Source organism: Gorilla gorilla, chromosome 11 (assembly GCF_029281585.2).
Source record: "Gorilla gorilla gorilla isolate KB3781 chromosome 11, NHGRI_mGorGor1-v2.1_pri, whole genome shotgun sequence".
Lineage (NCBI taxonomy): Eukaryota > Metazoa > Chordata > Mammalia > Primates > Hominidae > Gorilla > Gorilla gorilla.
The window spans coordinates 38,096,135-38,109,338 of NC_073235.2; the positions used below are offsets into that span (position 1 = coordinate 38,096,135).

General features: G+C 36.2%; 1 protein-coding gene across 50 annotated transcripts in view; it reads left to right on the forward strand.

The window, feature by feature from the left end:
- Positions 1 to 13,204, forward strand: part of R3HDM1 (R3H domain containing 1) — a 194,255-nt gene that overhangs the window by 44,269 nt on the left and 136,782 nt on the right. For 2 of the 50 annotated variants that reach the window (XM_004032593.5, XM_031008423.3), the window contains exon 1: positions 10,593 to 10,777. The exons of 47 other annotated variants lie outside the window; for them this stretch is intronic. The gene's annotated coding sequence lies outside the window, so the exon portion shown is untranslated. Of the gene's footprint in view, positions 1 to 10,591; positions 10,778 to 13,204 lie in introns of those variants that run through there. One more of the 50 variants, XM_019022124.4, reaches the window with a different exon arrangement.

A 13,204-nucleotide genomic window follows, 5' to 3' on the forward strand; every position in this document is an offset into this window, starting at 1 on the left:
ACAAAGCCTACAGGAAGAAACTTTTTCAATACTTAAGTCATAAAATTAGATTTGAATAGGATGGCTCATCATTATAAAGATGTCAGTTCTCCTTAATTTCTGAAATTAATGCATTCACAGTAAAAACACCAAGAAGCCTTTTTTATTTTTTAAGTTAGACAAGTTGATACTAAGTCTTATGGGAAAACAAACATACAACAATAGCCAGGAAGAAACTAGAAAAGAAAAACTGCTGGTGGGACTAGCTCTACCAGACATTAAAACATATACTATAAAGCTTCTATAATTAAGTCTGTGTGCTACTGTCACATGAATAAATAAATAGAGAAGTGGAATAGAAAGCCCAGAAACAGACACAGGTACAAGTGGAAATAATAAAAATGGTATCTTGGGCTGGGCTCAGTGGCTCACATCTGTAATCCTAGCACATTGGGAGGACAAGGCAGGTGAATGACTTGAGCCCAGCAGTTTGAGACCACCCTGGATAACATGGCGAAACCCTGACTAAAAAATTAGCAGGCATGGTGGCTTCTCAGGAGGCTGAGAGATGGGACAATTGCTTGAACCCGGGACATCCAAGACAGCAGAGTGCCATGATAGTGCCACTGCACTCCAGCCTGGGTGACGGAGTGAGACCCTGTCGCAAAAAAAAAAAAAAAAGTGTTAAATCACTGAGGTAGAAATTGGCTTTTTAATAAATGGTACCGATATATCTGAATGTCCCAGATAATAAATGATACCACTGAATAAATAGTACTGAGATATTTAGAAAGAGATAAAATTAGATACACATCTTGTACCATGTATAAGAATAAATACAACATGTACACAAGTTTTCATAGCATTATTCATAACAGCCAAAAAATTCAAACTTATATGTCCATTGACTGATAATTGGATAAGCAGAGTGTGGTATGTCCATACAATGAAACATATTTCAGCAATAAAAAGAAAAGCAGTGATACATGCTACAATGTGGGTGAAACTTGAAAACATTATGCTAAGTGAAATAAAGCAGTCACAAAAGGCCACAGATTGTATGATTTCATTTATATGAAATGTCAATGATAGGCAAGTCAATAAAGTGTGAAAGTAGATTAGTGGTTGCCGGGGGCTAAGGGAGTTTGGTCTAAAGAGGGGTGACTGATGAAAGGTACAGTAGTTTCTTGTTGGAATAATGAAAATGTTCTAAAATTTATTGTGATGGCTACACAACTGTATGAATATACTAAAAGCCACTGAACAAGACACTGAATGAATTTAAATGGATGAATGTATGCTATATAAATTATATCCAATAATTAGCTGTTACAAAAGAAAAAAAAAAAAAACCTCCAAACAGGTTAAGGATCTAAATGTTTAAAGAGAGAGAAAAAAAGACCATATAAGAAAACCCATGTTTTCTTATTTAACCTTTGTGTATGAAAAAGGCTTTTGGGCTATAACTCAAAATGCAGAGACAACCAAAGATTGACAAATAAGTCTATATAAAAATAAGAAAATTTTACATGGCAAAAACCAACATGAAAAAAAGTCAAAAACACAAGCTGACAAACTGGAAGAAAATTTTTTCAACATATACCTTAGCCAAAAGGCTTATAGCACTAATATATACTACACTTGATTTTAGCCAAAAGGCTAAGAAGCCATATCCCTAATATATAAAGAACTCTTAATAATTAAATGACCAAAAAAAAAAAAAAAAAAGCCTTGAGCACCAAAGGACCAAAGACCTGATAGAAAAAATGGGGAAAAGACATAAATGGACAACTCACAATGAAAACTGGGCCTTAAGCACGTAAAAAGTTTTAAGTTCATACAGAGAAATAAGCTCACGCCTGTAATCCCAACACTTTGGGAGGCCAAGGTGGGTGGATCACCTGAGGTTGAGAGTTCGAGACCAGCCTGACCAACATGGAGAAACCCCGTCTTTACTAAAAATACAAAAATTAGCCAGGCATGGTGGTGGGCGCCTGTAATCCCAGCTACTTGGGAGGCTGAGGCAGGAGAATCGCTTGAACTCGGGAGGCAGAGGTTACGACGAGCCAAGATCGTGCCATTGCACTCCAGCCTGGGCAACAAGAATGAAACTTCATCTCAAAAAAAAAAAAAAAAGTGAAACAGCACTTAGACGCCATTTCTCATCTACCAGATTAGTGAAAACTAAAAAGAATGACAGCTAATTCTGTGCGAGGCACCTTCAGATACTGCTGGTAAAAGTACACACTAGCATAGCCCTTCTTCTGAAGAGCAGTGCCTAATAAATTGACATATGCACTTATCTTTTGACCCAACAATCCCACTTATAGGAATCTTCTCTAAAGAAGTTTATCCATTTTAGGAGTGTTTGTAATTGCAAAATATTGCAAGTAGCCTAAATACCCATGCAGGAGAATGATGAATAGATGATGGTACAGCCACACAATGGAGCAGTACTGTGTCACTGTAAGAAAGAATGAGGAAAATCGCTGAACTACTTGCAGTGCAATTAAGGGAATTAAGTATGAAGAGTATAATATGCTACTCTTTATGAAGCAGGGAAATACAGGCACAGATGTCAACTTAATGTGCAAAAGAAATACCAGAATGATAAACTAGAAACTGTTGAAACTGGTTTCTTACAGGGAATACATGAGAATGGGGTAGAAAGATTGGGAGTAATGGGAATAAGATAGTAGGGATAGGGAGCAGCACTTCTCTGACTATAATTTTTTATATGACTTTGACTCTCAGAACCCTGGTAGTTTTTTACGTAGTCTCCAGAAATAACATAAAATCAACTTGGACGTTGGCAAGTGTGGAGAAAGGAGCCCAAAATGTAATGCAAGCACTAACAGATGAACAATATTAACTTGATTTATGAAGTCAATGAATAACACTGACTTGAGTGGGGAAGAAAAGAACTAAGTAACTTTGGAAAACAGTATTTTGATTAGGCATTCTAAAGCTAAACACAAGACAAAAAACAAATATTGTAAGTAGTAAATGTGTTTCTCACAGAGGTATCGCTTAGGAATTCTGAAACTGCCTTTTGTGTAAAGTTTTAAAAATAAGTGAATATATTGTAGATAATGAAAGTCAGACTTCTCGTTGTATAAAGAAGTTACAGATTAAGATAGTTGGCTAGAATTAACCCTGTGTTCATTGACTGGAGTTTGAGGTATCCATATGAAGTCATGGTTTTTAATATATATGTATATATGATGTATGAATACAAAAATACATATTACAGATGTGTGAATATGTGTATACTGTACATACACATATTCCCAAGCTCTGTCCTGAGAGAGCCAGAGGAATGATACCCTAGTAAGCACATTAGTGTTCGGATCTTCTTTAAATGCCATTCTCCAGTAAAGGGAACCATAGGTCCTTCGAAAAATGGTTGAGTCTGGGGCAAGAATAATACAAGATGTGCCTGGAACATCACGTGGCACCAGAAAGTAATTCAAAAAATGATTAGGGCATGTTGAAAGGACAACAGGAACCAATCTGTTGGAACTCCCAATGGCCCAAACTGGGATAATTTGAGAAACAAAATAATGAGAATATTAGATTGTAACCCACAAAATAAAACACATGTACAGGCATTTAGGTAGAGAAGATAGATGGGAGGGATAGGAAGGACAGCTCTTCCTTACATGGAATTCCAATTAGCATAGATGAAAAGAGAGAAATAAAAACCATCATTAGGCAGACAACACTATGATAAATATTGCATGCAAGAACTATCAGCGGATACTCAATGGAGAAGTTGTGATGAAAAGCAGGATATTTTCAAGGTCACAAAATATCTCCCCACAAGATATGAATTACAAAGAGAAAAATGGTAACTATGGGGTGGCGGGTGGGGGGAAATGGCAGATACCACCTTAACCAGGCAAAGTAGAAGTCACTAGTAATCTGAGACACGCCAACGTCATGTGTTCCCTGATGCACTGAAAGGGCACAATTTCACTTCCGTGGTATCCCTACCAAAAATGCCTAAGTTCAGTCTAATCATGAAACTGGTGATGTTTGCTTAAGGAATCTAAATAAGGTCTGTAAATTAGTTAATAGTGTTACATCAATGTTAATTTTCTGATATCAGTAATTGTACTATAATTTTGTAACACATTATAAGGGGAAGTTGGATGAGGTATATACAGGAAGTCTGTGCTATTTTTGCAACTTTTCTCCGAGTCTAAAATTATTTCCAATAAAACATCTTTAAAAATAGGGGCCGGGCATAGTGGCTCAGGCAGCACTGTAATCCCAGAACTTTGAGAGGCTGAGACAGGCGGATCACTTGAGCCCAGGAGTTCAAGACCAGCCTGGGCAATATGGCAAAAACCTGTCTCTACAAAAATTAGCCAGGCATGGTGGCATGCACCCTTTAGTCCTAGCTACATGGGAGGTTTATGTGGGAGGATGGCTTGAGCCCAGGAGGCGGAGGTTGCAGTGAGCTGAGATCGCACCACTGCACTCCAACTTGGGCAAGAGGGACACCCTGTCTCTAAATAAATGAATGAATAAATGATAAAGGTTTGAGGTACCAGGTATCTACTGTTACCTAAACTCTTGTTATCTGAGCTCAGAAGCCAGAAAAATTTTCATGACACAGTAAGCTTTGCTATCAGGGCTCTCACTATTTGAACTAAGACTGAATAGAGTCACAAGAGATACTTGTATTTATTATTGATTTTTTTTTGCAATATTATTGGAATTTGTTCTAAATAGAATTTATTCTTATTCTCCTGGAGTCAACCATTGATTTCTTTGCTTGTTCTCTTAATATACTCTCCCTTAGAGGACTCATCCATTTGATTGGCATCAGCTGTCACCCTTTAAGTGAAAAATCTGTACATGTCACTCTCCTAATTGTCTTCATTATCTCCCTAATGAGTTTCAGGAAAAGTCCCAGCTCTTAAACTTCACTCACAAGGCCTTGCCTGTCTGCTCCTACTTACATCTTCAGCTTTATTGTTTTAAAACAACAAACTCTTAGCTTTCCTTGAACTTGCAGCTCTTGCCTTGCTGAGCTACACTGAAATTCACTCATTCCTTGAACTTGAAGCTGTTGCCTTGCTGAGTTACTTTCAGATCCACTCTTCCTAATGCTTTTTGGATCTTGTTCATATTGTTCTTTCTTCTTCTAATTCTTTGTCTTACTTCTTTCCCTGGCTAATTCTTTCAAATAATAGCTTAAGTATTAGTTCCGCCACAAAACATTCTTTGACCTTCAAAGACTGGCTTTCAGTGTCCCCCTCAGATACTTCCATGGCATCCTTTAGTTCCCCTGTCCTGGCACTTACTACTCTATTATAATGTTTATATCTTATACTAGACCATCTATGGTATGAAGAATAAATTAGAAGGCAGCAGAACCATTTTAAAGGCTGGAGACCAGTAAGAAGCCTCTTGGGGAAATCTAAGCAGGAACTAATAATGGTTGCCTATATTAAGGTATTAGTGAGGATGGAGCCCAGAGATACTGTATGAAGAAAGTGGGGACAGACAGCATTGTCTGTCCTGTTTCCCTGTAGATCCACAGTAGGGGAACTCTCATGAGTCCTTCCTTATACTCATAATTCCAATTCCATTTCCCACCTGTGGAATATTTCACTTTACCCTTAACGGTCTTGGTGCCTTATTTCTATAATTATCTGTGTAGTAGCAATAATTATCTGTGTAGTCTTTGAGGCTGGAACTTTGGATACCTCATTTCACCATTGGTTGTGGACTGTTGATTGACCTCACCTGACTGACTAATACCACAATCTTTCCTCACCACTTATTAATAGTATCTCCTCTCTATGACATGTTAAGTTGAAGAGGATGATTTAGGATTGTTTATTTGCTTAATGCTTGTTTACTTGCTTTTGGTGAGTGGTGAACAAGAGTAGAAATTAGTATTTTTGCCCCATCGCAGTTGACCATGCCAAATTTCCTACTTCTAGTGGCATCAACATTCTTTTATTTATCCAGGTTTTCAAGTTTTTGAATTTTTATTAGCCTTCTAAGTTTTACTTTGAAGTATCTCTCCACTGTCTTCATTTTTCTTTCCCAGTTAACTCTCTGACCTTAACTCATGGTACCTTATATCTAAATTATTGTAAAATCTCTCAGTTTATGTTCTTAATTTCTTTGCATCATTATCCTCAACTTAGATTCATAAGAATTATATTGACTCTAAACCTTGACATCAAATTATCTTGGTGAATTGATTTTTCCTCAGAATTTTAAGGACTAAATGAGATAATAGATGAGTGCTTTGTAACTGTATATCCCATATCTCTTGATTTATTCCCTCCTTTTAAAAATCCTTCCATCTTGCTGGGCTCACACCTGTAATCCTAGCACTTTGGGAAGCCCAGGTGGGCGGATCACCTGAGGTCAGGAATTTGTTAACAGCCTGGCTAACATGGTGAAACCCCGTTTCTACTAAAAATACAAAAAAATTAGCCGGGCATGGTGGCGCACACCTGTAATCCCAGCTACTTAGGGAGGCTGAGCCAGGAGAATCACTTGAACCCGGGAGGCGGAGGTTGCAGTGAGCCGAGATTGCACCATTGCACTCCAGCCTGGGCAACAGAGCAAGACTGTCTCAAATAAATACATAAATACAAATTATTTAGTTAATGGTTTTAATTTTAATGAAAATTAAAAATGGATCATAGGAAGTGAATTTCTTACCTCCTTTTAGGTTATTACAATTTTATGTTCAGTAAAAGCAGAATCTTAAGGGAATGAGGAGGCTTCCAGAGTTGAAATGCCTTGGTCGTTTTGTGTCCCTGGGCTGTTGGCAGTGTGACTCTGCTACAGAATACCACTTGGGGAGATCAGCTTACTCAGTACAGGGTGCAGGGAATGGGGGAAGCCGGGAGGGCCAGAAACCCACACTGCGTGGTATGGAGTAGTGGAAAAGAACCCTCCCTTAGGAGGATAACATCCTCTGCAGTCTATTTTTATATTTCAAAGTGAGGTATTTTTACTTCAAATTACAGTACTGTATAGAGTTAATAGGAGAATGTTGTATATCTGCTAATAGAGGGTTATTGCTATATAATGGTCTCCTTCTGCCCCTGTAACATTGTAAAGAAAAAATAATCCTAACCAGTTTTTAAAATGTTTTAAATTCTTAATAAATAAAAAATGCTGCAGTAAATATAGATCTTCAAAAAGAAAAGGAAAGGAGGCCTACTGGAAAGGGTTACACAGAAAAGTTTAAAGTTATAAAATAGACACACAGATAGCATTCTGTCTTCACCAGTTCTTAACATTTTGGCACATTTGCTTTCTCTCTCTGTGTGTGTCTCTGTTTCTCTGGCTAATGTATTTTTATCACACCCAAGAAATTTAACGTTTATAAGATGTAATCATTTAATATACCAACCGTGTATATACTGCTTCAGTTGCTCCTCAGATTCCCGAATCTAATCAGATATAACACTTTGCATTTTGTTTACCGGTCTCTCTAGTCTTCTGTAATTTTCCCAGTTTTTTCCCATAATACTGATTTTTTTTTCAGCATTAAAGCTAGCTCTCTACATTGTAGAGTAGTCCACAGTCTGAATTTATCTGATTGTTTCATGATTAGATTCAGATTAAATATTTTTGGAGAAATATAGCATAGGTGATTTTTTTCCCTATTGCATTATATCAGGAGGCATGAAAGGTTAGCCTGCATGATTATTGGTGATGTTAAATTTGATCACTTGATTAAGGTAGAGTCTGCTGGTAGAAAACATACCTTTGAAATTAAAAGTTATCAGTAACCAAAGATTATCTTGTTCAATGACCATCTCTCATCTAATAGGTTTTGTCATCTATTTATGATCCTTGCCAGAATCAGTGATTACCTTAGTGGTTGCAAAATATTGATTTTCTACTTCAAGAGGTGTTAAATTTCTTTTAAAAATTGTTACCGTAAGATGGCCCTAGGCTATAGTAATCATTTGCTCTTTTTATTTAGAATGTATTAGGAAGTATGTGAGAGGGTTAGGGTCAAATGTTGTCTTTACCTGTAAAGGTTGAGATCTTTAAAAAGTTCCGCAAGAGCTAAGCCACCAGAAAAATTAAGAAGAAAGTTTATCAGCCATGTTAGTAATTCGATTTAGATAATTAAATTTCTGATGTTAGTCCCATAGTTGTCCCAGTTCCTATCATTCAGATGGGTATTATCTTTTTACCTTATAACCACAGTTAAACCCTGTAGAGTCAGTATACTTCTATTTTTGCAGAAGAAGTTGCTGGACATTCCAAAATGGATAGCACAAAATTTAAGGTGCAAGCAAAAAGTTAAATTTTATTAACTCAAATTTCAGCTGGGCATGGTGGCTCACACCTGTAATCCTAGCGCTTTGGGAGGCCAAAGCAGGTGGATCACTTGAGGTCAGAAGTTCAAGACCAGCCTGGCCAACATGGTGAAACACCATCTCTAATAAAAATACAAGTATTAACCAGTTGTGGTGGCAGTTTCCTGTAATCCCAGCTACTCGGGAGGCTGAAGCAGGAGGATCGCTTGAACCTGGGAGACAGAGGTTGCTGTGAGCCAAGATTGCGCCACTGCTCTCCAGCCTGGGTGACAGAACGAGATTCCGTCTAAAATAAATAAATAAATAAATAAATATTAACTCAAATTTCTGTTATTGAGGATTTATTTGAAAGTTTTCATTACCTGACCTCGGTAGCATGTTTAAGCACAGTTCCACAACATCATTAGAAACCTAAACCTGTTTCATATTTGTGTTTTAACATTTGTAAGGCAGAGACACAGCCAACTCATACAATTACCAGTGTACCATCCAAAAAGAATATTAAAAGATAAGATTCTGTCTTACTAACAAGTTGTAGATTATTCCTAAATTAACGGTTTATTATCACTAAAGCTCACTATTAACAGCTAAGTTACTTCCCTTCATAATTAGAGGAAGGCCTCTACTTGACAGCAATAAAACTGTATTTTAAGATATTTTTAATTATGACTTTTCACTAATTCACAATTACTTGAGTTTATAAGGCCTACCTAACAATTTCCAAAGCTTGTAGAGAGAGAGAATCTTTTGAAATGTAGTAGAAAATATTCATTTGTTTTTGCTACAGTGTAAGTGGGTTGCTTCATTATTCTGCATTTTAGCTTGTCCATCTGTTTCATAACAAGAGTTTCTATTACAGTTTTTAAGAAAAGCTGCCTTGAAATATGTTTCTCATAAGTAACAAAGATTTTATCTGAGAAAAAAATCATTTATACCCTTTGGCAAAAGCAGTAGCTCTTTATGGAAAAAAGTCAGGAGCTTGGATATTTGTTTCTTGGATACTTAGGCTGGCACTTGATTTTTACCAGAAAGTGCAGGGTGCAGTAAAAGATTGTACACTGGAGAAATTTTAGGTAAATCAGCGGGAAGCCTCTCAGATAAGTCTCAGTGTTAGCTGCCTCATCACCTTTGTTGTTTGAAGATTTATTAAGATTTTGTGGATTTCTATGTATTTTTAACAATCTACTTCTAGGGCCGAGTCTATTTTTGGAAAGGTGTTAATATTTTTTCACATTATACTATAAAGCTGGTATCTTTTAGTGTTTGTCAAGTTGGTATAAAGAACACTGCTGGTTTATTAATCCGTAAGGTTGTGTAAACTCTACATGACTTAACATTTTAGTGACATAGAAAAGTGGGATTTCTGGTTGGTGTACAGATCTTTCTTCACATAGTGCAGGTAACGTATGAGCATTGTCTGATGGATCCTTACAACATTCCTGTATGCTTTTGGAAAGTATGATCTTTGTTTAACAAAATGGGAAACAGAGGCACATGCTGTACCCAGCTATCACAGAAAACAATAGTTAGAATCCAGAAAACATACTCATCTGGTTTAGTGTGTTGCCCAATAGATACAATTAGTATTCTGTTTTCTTTATCTTATTTGTTTGCCTTATAATTATTAAACATTGTTTTTTAAATTTGGTTTTGGTTGATTCCTTTTCTTCTAAGTCCGCCACTTGAGCTAATATAGCCAACAAGCATCTGACACGAAGCAGAATTGTCCTCGGATCACAGTTCTATTGCTATCTCCATCTGTTGGTATGAAGAAGTAATGCTCTTGCCAGAATAAGCAAGCTTATTTTAATTTTAGCAAAAACAGATTAGGAAATAAGGAATTGTGCTGTTAATTCATTTTCTTTCTTTGTGACAGGTAAAGTCAGTTGGAAGATGCAAAACTGTCACAGGAAGTTAGCTATTACAGACAAATTGCCTTTTTTTAAGGCTTTTTGTTAGTAATACTAAAAGTGTCAAAGAGTAATTTAAAAATAATATATTAACCATACCTAAATTATTTATGGCTTGTTCTTTAAGGAATTATAGAAAAATATGGTTGTCTCAACTTTTTTTCTTCAACCTGGGATCAGGCATCGTTGTGCAACAATATTTTAATAGCGAGAAATCTCAAAAATCCTGACAGTCTTTGCATATTCACAGTTTCATGGGCTTTTGCATCATTGCTTCTGAATTGCTAATGAAGAGCTCAATATAGCTTCTGATGCATTTCAGATATTCTGGGTGGTGACTGGCTAGAGTGTTACTGACATCACAACATACAGCTGTTGACTTTCTATTGTCTGAGTCCTCCTCGGCAAGTGCTTTAGACTGCTCTAGCAGGCACTCCCAATGCCTGACTAATCAGCTGGATGTGTGCAGTGAGCTCTATAGAGGAGCAATGCAGAGCATCAGTTTACAGGTACTATGGAAAGAACATCTCCTTAACTCTGTATGATGAAGCAAATACCAATACAATGAAGGTATGTGACTCAATTCATTTGCTAAATTTGTATAGAAGGTAATCTGATACATGAAGTATTCATGTTCACTTAGTACCATAATTTTTGTTAGAGGATGTGTGATAAAATTCTACTATATTGAAAGTGAGAGCATTTTAAAATTGTCTTTGTTTATTTTTGCAAAAATATATTTGTTTAGGTAGGTGGAGTGAAAAGTAGAGTCATTTACTTCTCAGCTGTAGCACCAATTTCTTCTCCCCACCCCTCACATGTTTGATATTTCTTGTAACTTACTGATAGAATGGTTTACCTGTGTGCTAATTGGTATTTGTGTATAGCACAGCAAATTGTCAGCTGGAAAAATGACTTCTCTTTCAAGTTCATCTTAAAATAGACATACTATATGGCTTGTTGAATTTTAAAAATTTTATTGTGGAACAAATACAATGTGAATGAGACTTTTGGAAATTAAGAAGCTAAGAATCTTAACTTTCAAAACTCATGGTAACGGTTTTCTACCCTTTTGGGGGAAGAGGTGGAATAATTTTTAAAGTGTAACAGCAAAACCTAGATCTGTCATTGCTATGATTAACATAATCAGATATCACATTGCAGAAGAGAGCAAATGCTAATCAAACTGTAATTTTTGAGGAGTATCTTATTCCTAATTACACAGTCTGAAAACTTTGACATTTACCTTGATATTTTGATTCCTCAAAAGTGAAATCTCATCATGTAGGTGATACTGAATGACTAACACATGTCCATTAGTGTAAAATTGAATTGTTTAGAAGGTTTTTGAGAGTTTTGCTTGCTTTTTATCTGGAATTAGCTGAAATTTTAACAGCATTTGGAATTGTTATGATATGAATTCCTTCCCCCTCCATTTACAAAACAATTGTTTTGTTCTTAAGAAATAATTCATCTCTTTTCTAGAGGAAATAGGAAGAAAATCACTAAATGGCCTTTTATCAACGCTGAATGTCATTGCTCTTTCTTTTGTCTATTTCTGATTCCCAACTGTGTAAGTAATTAGGGTCATGAAAATATTAATAGCTATTATTAAAATTAGGGTCTTCTATCAGATGCATTGCTTTACCCTAATGCCAAGAGAATTTCATTATTTTTAAGCCTCAGATTTTAAGTTTTATCTTGAGAACTATAAAAGAAAAAATTAAAATAAGCAACACATGCTCTCAGTTCTTACAACTGCTTTTATCCATCCTTTGTCATATTCTGCTTTGCTTTTTCATACTTTTCCTCATTTTCATTTCTTCTTTTTCCTTTAGGTTTCTGTTTGTCTGTGTGTCTCTATCTTGCCCTTCCTCTCTTTTTCTGTTTGACTTTCTGAATATTTGTCTCTCCCTCTTGATTTATCTCGTCTCTCCCTCCATCTTCCATTCTCCCTATCCCCACCCATTTTTCTCCCCCTCTCCCTCTACATTTGTCTTTCCTACTTCGTCTCAGTCTGTCTCCCTTTTTTGTTCATCTACCTGGTGTTTCAGGGTGTCTCTCCCTTTCTGACTAAATCTATCTTAATCTCTCTCTCTCTCTTTTATCTTTCTACCTCCCTCCTTCCTCTTTTCTTTCTCTTTCTGTCTTTCCTTTTCTGCCCCTCTGACTCTCTCTCCCTGTCTGTTTCAGTATCTCCCATTCTCTGTCTCTTGCTTTCCCACTGTGTCTTGGTCTCTTCCTGTCCCTATCTGTTAGTCTCTGTCTATCATTCCCTCTTCCTTTGTCTGTTTCTCTATGTGCCCTTCTTTCTTCTCCCTCTCTCATCCTTTTGCTGCTCCGTGCCTCTCTTTCTCCCTACCTTTCTGTCTCTATCTGTGTGTCTCCCTGGCTACACCTCTTTCAGTCTCTCTGCCTCCGTCCTTCCCTCTCTTGGCACTCTGTTCCCTTTCCCACCCTACTCCCAGATCTTTCTCTTTTCTGTCTAAGCTTCAGTCACACACATTCACTCTGCAAATTTTCATTCTCATACAGGTTTTCAGTTTTCATTGGAGCCAGATCTGCACTTAAATTTAAATTTTTTGGTGAATTAATAAACCATTAGATAAAGAAATTAAATACTGTATTTTAAATATGATTTACTGTTTGCTCAGTTTTTTAATTTTGAGAAACTTATGCTTGAGGTCTTATAAGTGGATTGAAATCATTATTTAAAAATTTTTTGTCTTCTAAAGATATACGTGTTAGGCTACTATTAAAGGGAATTATTTTTCTCTTAAAGGATTTTTCCATTAATTTCTAAGATTTATAGAAAGCAATTTAAATTTTTTTCCTTTTAAGGATACATAAGATAATACCCCACTTCATAGTTATATTTCAGATTATGGGTAAGCTTGTATTTAAAACTTGTATTGACTTTTTTATACCATCTGTATTTTTCAAATATGTTAACAGCAGATATTTGCTAGTATTTTCTTCTTTTGTTTTTAACCTCTT